The 8650-nt window shown below is 39.3% G+C and overlaps 1 long non-coding RNA gene across 2 annotated transcripts; it reads left to right on the top strand.

Annotated features, from left to right (window-relative positions):
• Window positions 1-486: 486 nt before the first annotated feature.
• LOC123480536 (uncharacterized) lies at window positions 487-7560 on the top strand. 2 transcript variants are annotated; one of them, XR_006656584.2, is made up of 3 exons: window positions 487-636; window positions 999-1115; window positions 6245-7560. It is a non-coding gene; the product is annotated as an uncharacterized lncRNA (long non-coding RNA). The 2 variants fall into 2 exon arrangements; XR_006656583.2 differs by lacking the exon at window positions 6245-7560 and adding an exon at window positions 2393-2747.
• Window positions 7561-8650: the final 1090 nt, after the last annotated feature.

Below are 8650 nucleotides of genomic sequence, written 5' to 3'. Positions count from 1 at the left end.
CCCGGAGGTCCCGTTCAGTAGTCTGAGGCAAGTCCCAGGTGGTGCTGACGACGCTGGTCCAGGGACCTCACTCTGAGAACTGGCGATCTAATTAATACCTTATCTCAGTTTACAAACGAGGAAACAGGTCTGGAGAGCTCTGAGCTTAGAGAGTGTGTTAGTAGACAATTACCCACCACCCCTTCACTACTCGCCTTGTGCCAAGTCCAGCCTGATTCCCACTTCAGGGCGAGTCTGACTCTGGTTAGATTTTAATTGTCTGAGAGTTGAGCTTCTCTAATCTCAGTGAAAAGTTCTTGCATATTTAGGAGATCTGCCCAAAGGCAGGAAGATAAACTAGCTAAGTGTGAGGTTTTTAAGGCTATGAAAATGTTACATTAATAAAATAATTTTTTTCTGCAAATTAATTCATGATGTCCTTCAATTTGCAACCTGTAGGTGGCAGTGCCTTCCTTCTCTATACAGGGCTAGATGCCCGGCCCTTCCTTTTCCTGAGGAGCTGAGAAGGCTGCTGTGCACTCGGTATCCAAGGCGAGGACACCTACCCCAGACTGGACCCGCTCCTCCTACGATGGCAGAGTCACATGGTGGGACTCAGTATTCTGAGAACTGTATTGTCCCCGATTGACAAGTGAGGTTTGTGACATTTTAAGTGCTTTTATTTCCTCATGTTCTTATTTCATTAGCTACATTCTTATTCTTTGCACAAGGTTCTAAAACTTAAGATCTGTGAAAAGCCAGAAACCGGAGACTGCAGAGAATTGGAACTATTGAAATGCTGTGAATTTACTGTAAGAGAGCATTCTTCACTGGAGAGGTTTATAGCTGCCAAAGCACTCTTTTATTGGTGAAAGTCGGGGGTGGAAATGGAGAAAAAGAAAAGTATGATTCTAGGAGGCACATTACAGAAATGCCAAGAGAGGTTCAAACAAGAAAGTGATTGTTCATTAGCTACTGTCAATGATTAAACACGAATTCCCCATTTCCATCTGACCCAGGACTTGCAGATGACCTGCTAGTACGCGATTCCCACGTCATCAGCAGTCGCTGACATGAGCCCATGAAATCCACCCCACGTTCAGTCTGAAGATGCAGTCACACTGTGAGAAGCTGAGGTAAGAGGCGAACATCGCAAACTACACACTGTGCGTTCTGCTTACCCGGGCGCCAAGGCAAAGGCCAGTCCCTTCCCTAGCTTCACTTTCCCCTGAAAGCCACCGAACTGTGTCAGCTGCAGCTGGAGCAGAGAAACACTCTGATCTGATGCTTTTTGACCACTCCCTCCTTTCTTTCTCCTTGGAGGGAACCGTAACTTCCTGGGGCTGTCTTCTCTTTTAAGTCATGCAAAAATCAATTAATTCCATCTCAGTTAATTTTCCTAGTTGTTCCAACATATTATTGCAAATTGAAACTCATCTCCATGTTACCAGTAGAACTGAGTCCCGACTTTCCCGGGCCCTTCACGGGGTAGAGTTAATTTCCACTGTGTTTCTTCAGCCTCACTTACCTCCATTTCCTACCCTCCTTCCCTGCATTTGCTCTGACCCTTGCATTATTTCCAAAATGATTTTATACCTGTACTTTTGTACATTTTGTCCCTTCTTAAGAATTCCTATTCATTTTTGAAAATTAACTGTCATTTTGGGGAAGCATTTCCAGATTCTTTCAAATAACACCTTGCTCTTTCTTTCATACAGCTTTCAGCACATTATGGTATAATTGACATATTTACTTGTCCATACTCCAAGCAGGCCCCCTGCCTCCCTTTGTTCCACCATCCTTGGCAATAGGTCGGTACCACGATGGGAGCAGTTGTCTATTCTTCTTTATATCCCTAAGACCTAGCGTAGAGCTGGGCAGATGGTAGATGCTAAATAAATAGTGCATTGGCCAAAAAGCTTGTTTGTTTTTTTCCAAATGTGGCTCTAGTAGTGCTTAGTTGTCCTTAATTTCATTTGAAACAATTTTGTTAGATTGTATTGTGACAGCTGTCATATCAGCATGCATTTAAAAAAATCAAAATTTATGAATTTCGTGTAACCATTTCAATATTGAAGATGGAAAAAATGTACAACATTTCCACCATATTATGCTTTATTATTTCAAGAAAGGTAAAAATGCAACTGAGATGCAAAACAGATTTTGTGCAGTGTATGGAAGGATGCTGTGACTGATGGAATGTGTCAAAAGTGGTTTGCGACGTTTCGTGCTGGAGGTTTCTCGCTGGAGGATGCTCCACGGTCAGGTAGACACGTTGAAGTTGACAGAGGTCAAATCAAGACATTAACTGAGAACAATACGCTATTCCATGCAGGAGATAGCCGACATACTCAAAATATCCAAATCAATAATGTTCTTGGTGATAATGAAACATGTATCTTTTATTTTACAGAAAAAACTAAATGGACTTTTTGACTAACCTGCTGTGTGTGGATGTTTAATCAATGAATCCAATTCAAGAGACTTCTTTCTCCTGTTTACTCAGGAAAGCCCCTCCTTCCTTAATCCCAAACCTATTCTCTATTATTTTATTGTGAGCATCAAATAATTTGAGTTCCACAAGAGGCAGGATGATAGCCATGAAGAAACAGAAGTGTTGAAGTGAAAAAGCTTGAATAACGATGACAAGCTTTCCACCACCACAGTAAAAAGCCAGCTTAATCAGCATGTCCACATTGGCTGAATTCCCCTTCAGACTATTCATAGAGGTTGTCATCTGCCTTTTTGCCTCTACTAGATGAATCGACCTTTCCTCAAGCACCAGAATTCAAATAAGTAAAAACAATTTCTTACTTACAACTGTTGTATGTTATATTTGGGTATTAGTTTGGAAACAATGTTGTATTCTACTTTCATTGCAATAATGTGCTATTTCTGATACTTTGTGGGTTAGAGAGGGCATTGGGGCCAAATCTGTGGTCAGCACCAACACTACAAACACTGTATTAGATGAAAATAAGTTTTACGTTTTAGCCACTGACCTATAAATGAACCTTTTGAACATGCCCTATGTTCTAATGCAAGAAATTTGGCATCATTTTCTAAGAGTGGTCCATTTTCCCATTCTGGCACATGTGTGAGGCAGAGCACAGGGCAAAAGACATGTATAAGGGGGGACCCCCAAAACCCCAGAATTATCTTCTGGAGGGCAGGCCCCTTGTAGTATAGGCTTCCCCTACAAAGTGAGTGTTCTACAAACCTATCTGTATCAGTGTGCCAGCTGGTGTTGTTGTGAGAGGCTATGCTTGGTTTCGGTGAATTTTTTTGAAGACTCTTTCACCACCTTTGTCCATTTTGTGATGTACGAGGGCACCTGCCCACACCGCATGTGGAGTGTTCAGCAGTTTTTGACCAAAAATGGCCTGACCCACGTGTTCCACCCTCCCTATTTACCCGATCTTGCCCCAAGTGACTTTTTTTTTGTTTTCCTGGATGAAAAAGTCCTCAAAGGGAAACGTTTTGCTGATGTGGAAGAGGTGAAACAAAAAATGGCAGAAGCACTAAAAGGCATCAAAATTGACAAGGTCGAAAACTGGTTTGAGCAGTGGAAAAAACATCTCGATAGGGGTACTGCGTGAAATGCAGCGTACTTTGAAGGTGGCTGAAGTTTAACCATGTAAGAATAAATACACAATTTTTATAATAAATTCAGTTTGGGGGGGTCCCCTCTCGTATACCTAAGAATGTGCTGGAAAATCTCTTATGATCCCTGGAAACACATATCCTCGATAATCCCCAGCAACATGTCTTTGTGTTTTCTGTGAAAATGGGGGTGAAATGGGAGAAAGCGGGGTAAACAGGAGGCGGTGCTTTAGGAAAGGGCTGTGTAGCCCCATGCCAAGGATACTGCAAAGGTGTCATAATGTGGGCGGGTCTTAGGAATCCAGCTCAGAGAATCAGTGGCGAAGACCAACCACCTGACGTGCCCTCTCGTGGTGGCCAGTGCAAATAGAGCAGGCAAATTAGTGATGCAAAAGTGACATAGATATTAAAGAAGGAGCCCATTGCTCTACTACTGAGCATGCAAATAGGGATTCTGGTTGTTTGGGAAGTCTGGGGATGAATTTCTGCTAAAACTGCCAGGTGGGGACTCTGCAGGAGCAGGGAGGCAGCCTGCGGGATTTGCTCAGGCCGGAAGGTGAGCATTCAGACTAGAGCTGAAGGAAAGAGGTCTCAGTAGTAACATGGGGAGAGACCCAGCGGCCACAGACACAAATGCTCCTAGTAAGATCCGTTCGGAGTGGGAAATAAAATATTAAAGAAGGCCCGCGAGGACACAAGTGGACAGGTTTTACCCCGAGGTGCTGCAGCCGGGTGGCACGCCTGACAGTGTGCCACCAGAAATCACCTCGCAGCACGTCAGAGTATGCAGGGAGGGCTTTCCAGACAGCACTTGTGTTAGAAATTTTTTTCTTCATCTCAAAGTTAAGATAATTTATAACACCTTCCCACCATAGCAATGCAGAAGAGAAGGCATTTTATAGCAATTATTTTTATGAAACATTTTTATGTTGGAGTGAAATAAGCCTGGAGAATTCAGCTTTATACGTCCATGAAATGGTAAATAGTAACCAAACGCCTAGAGCGAGAGGAACACATTAAAAACCAGCGAACAAGCCCTACGTGCGCTGAAGGCGGGCCTCTCAGCCTCGGAAACTGCGCTGACAAATACTTGATCTATATGTGTATGTTTACAAATATGTCCACATTTTAGTTGGATAGAACATATATACGAAAGCATCCATATAACTTATATGTAAAGTTACAGAGTAATAATGGCGTGAGCACCAATGAACTCACCAACAAGTTTAAGAAGTAGATCTGATGCCCCTGTATGTTCACCCTGTTCTGGTCCCTCTGGCTGCCTTCGAGAGCCAGCTGTTACCTTGAGGTTTTTGTTTATTATTTTCTTGCATTTTTTACAGTTCTTATCACATTTGTATCCCTAAACAGTTTTGGTTTTGACCTTTACATAAGTGGAAGATCATATATAAAAATCTGGAACTTTCCCTCTCTCCAATTTTGTTTTACTGTCATGTGGTATTGTGTTATAAGATTCTAGCATCATTTACCCACACTCTTGTCCGTGGGTATTCAGGTTCTTTCCAGGTATTGCAATCCCCAAAACGCCCATAGGAATGCTCTTGTTTCCTGGAGCACAGGTGAGTGTCTCCCAAGACCCGAATAGTTGTAGAGTGGGAAACGCACCTCTTCCATTGGACTAGGTGATGACACATTGTTCTCCTGCCCCAGTGGTTCACACTCTCCCAGCAGCAATGCAGGAGTTCTGATTGCTGTAAGTTTTCTTTAACATTAATTGTTGCCGGACTTCTACTATTTTGCCAGTCTGACAGGAGCGAAAAGTTGTGGTTTTGGTTTACTTTGTCCCTTTCGATGAGGTTGAATATATTTCCTTATGTTTATGGCCATAAATATTTCTTCTTCAGGGAAATGCCCAATTTTTATGGGATTGTCTGTTCATTATAATATGTGTCAAATGCGTTCCACTAGTGGTAAGTTGGCTTTTAGTTTCATTACGAAAGTATGCTAATATTTTCCCCATTTTTCACATGCAGATAGATAGATAGATACATCTATTTGCATGGAAAAAGTAAATTCCCATTGCAGTATAACAAAGCTATTTTATATCCTAGTGCCAGGCTTGTGGTAACAGCATTTTACAGAGTTGGGTACAATAGAATCTGAACTGCTAAGGCTTTGTCTGCATCACGTACAACACTTGATTGGTACTATTGGTTGTTCTGAAAAGAAGAGAAAATAGAGCAAGCCACTGACCATTCTCACTTTGCTGGTAAATAGCACTTCTCTCTCCACTCTCAGTTCTTTTGTCTCTCCTTCAAGCATCCTTGCATCACCCAAAAGACAGAAGAAATATAAGATAGAGACCTAATAGCTACAAGGTTAAAACAAATGATAATGATGAATCCATTCATATCTACCTTTTTGTTTAATAGCCTGTAATTCTGTCTGATATCACCACATTAGGTACATCACTTATGATTACTTCCATGTATAAGCTGTTTGTTTAATATCCGTTTCCCCTACTCCATCCTAGCTTATAAATCTCTGTGAGTGCAGGGCCTTGTCTTCCATCTGCCACGGGGCCCTCAGCACCCAGCACAGTGCTCGCACTCAGGGACTCTCCAACAAACAAACAAAACACTTGTTCCATAAATGAAAGAGCATGTCTATGTTACTCTTCCTTCTTCTGTTTGTTTTCTAGGTTTGTTATCTCATTTTGCTCTTTGAAAGGATGATACTTCTCTATCTCCATTATTACAGATGACCACCTCTGCGTTTTCAATTTAAAGAAAGATTTCTCACCTCTGCGGTTGAGATATATATGCTTTGATTTTCTGTCTTGTTCAACTTGTTCTAAAAAAAATCAATGGTTTGGACAATGGCATTGACAGCATCTTGATTGAATACATGTGTGCATACAGCTGGGAGGGAGGGGGATTATGATAGGCTAAATGTATCAATATGAGATCAATAAACTCAGGTGTAAAATTCTTCAGTTCAGTAGAAAAAAGAATCAACTACAAATTGTAGAGAAAATTTTGTGCTTCAATGGCAAACTGTGCATTATTTAGGCCACATCCTTCTGGATTATCAGATTCTGATTCTGTGGAGATTCTGCACCTTTCATTGCTTTTGAGCTATTTTACAATTACGTAAATTGTAGCTAACCTATAACAGTGCAAAATAATTCTTGTATATGGACTTGAAAATAATTCTTTTCTGGTGAAAGTTCAATTGACACTGTGGATTTGCTCATTTTGCATCTATTTGCAAATTCATTTCAATATTCCTAATCGATACATGTGTCTGTTCTTGGAATTTTCCTTTGGATGAGTATTAACATCTGCTTGGTTCCCTCATTAGATACTGAGTTTAAAAATCTTTACTGTGTGTTCATTTTATATTTATATGAGAATTGTGATTTCATCTTATTTTGAAAGTTATCCTTTAACAAAGTAGAGAATGGGAAAATTTGGGTAGATAATACCTTATATGAAAATTATTTGAAGTTATAAAACAAACAAACAAACAAAACCCTCTTACCTTTAGCTGAAAAAAAAAAAAGAAAGAAAAAGATTTGAAGTCTTAGGTGACAATGAATTCAGTACAAGTCACCAGTGTAGTATGGCTGTTGTTTGGGTTCTTTGGATCTTAAGTACTTAATTTAGAATCACTGTTCCAAACCACTGGTCAAATTTTCTTATTTTTTATCCAGTAACTGATTATAATTGTTGCTATAAATCATATTTTAAAATCTTATATAGCAAGTTATTATTTTTCTAGAAAGAACACTTCAATATTCTTGCTAGCTTATTCTTCTAGGTGAGTTACACTATGAGTTTGTCAGAGTCTACAATGTATTCATTTGGGATCCTGGTTTTGCATAAAATCTATAAATGTTTGTTTAGGAATTATTGTCATTACTACTGTATTTGGTCTTTCCAAAAAGAAGCAATATATATCTCTCCAATTATTCTTCTCATCCTTTATTTCTCCCATTAAAACTTTTCAGTTTTGTTTGAATAATTAAATCATTTATGTCTTAAAGTAAATAAATATGCATTTAATTGTTTTAATTGTAATAGAATCTTTTATTGTGTCTCTAACTATTTGTAATGAGTCTAAAAGAATACAATTGATTGTTATGTTTATTTGCTCTAAAAATTATCAATCTTTTGAGAAAATTTACTGTATTTGTCTCAAATAAATATCACAAGCATTTGTAGTGCTTTTTTAAACAACTAGATATCCTCGTTTTGAAAATAATCTCCATTCATCCTGAAGAAAACAAAGATGAAAAAATGTTAGTTTCTTTATTTTCTTTCTAAAAGATACCTTGAGTAAAGGCTGTTTCACTTTTTATGTAAGGTTATTTGGGGGCAAGGTGGTTAGAAATACCAACAGAGGTTATGAGTCTTTCTAGTCTATAATTGAATAAAAATAAGTTAGCATATGCCATGTGTTCAATAAATGTTAGTGTGTATAGTCCAGAACCCAGGAGTTCATCTACTCAAAGACACTATTAGGAAATCCCACATGTGAGCAGCATGTAAAGGAGAACAAAATTTTGAAATTAAGATCGAAAGATAAACCAGAGTAAAAGTTTTCTAAATGTTAAATATGTTTTTATTTATTTCCAAATTTTCCTTTCTTCCCCTTTAGTAGTTACCATCTGCCTTTAATTATCACTTTACTCAATTTCCTTTGAAAGTCCTGAGTATGTTCTAAATTTCAGTTGTTTGACCTTAAGAAATTAACAAGCCCTGCCCACCCTCCATTTTCTTATTTGTGAAATGGGAATGAAAAGGTGTTTTGCCTGCCCCCCTGGGTGGTGGGTTTTGAATCAGATGAAATGTGAGGCCACCTTTCCCTGTGTGAGAGCAGCTGGCCATTGACCATCGTTTCCACTAAATTCAGTGAGAATGTGTTCAAACTATTTCATGGCTGCCATGGTTCCATGTAATTAGAAAGGGATGTGAATACAAGTGAAATACAAAATAAGGTCCCTGCCTCCCAGGGAAAGGCTTCTAAAATGTTAATGTGCCCACAAATCTCCCAGGGTCTTGTTAAATGGTAGATTTTTAGTCAGTGTGTCTTGGGTGGAACC

The sequence above is a fragment of the Desmodus rotundus genome, chromosome 7 (assembly GCF_022682495.2).
Source record: "Desmodus rotundus isolate HL8 chromosome 7, HLdesRot8A.1, whole genome shotgun sequence".
Lineage (NCBI taxonomy): Eukaryota > Metazoa > Chordata > Mammalia > Chiroptera > Phyllostomidae > Desmodus > Desmodus rotundus.
Note: the sequence above shows the minus strand (reverse complement) of the source record. Positions and strands in the feature narration are given on the sequence as shown.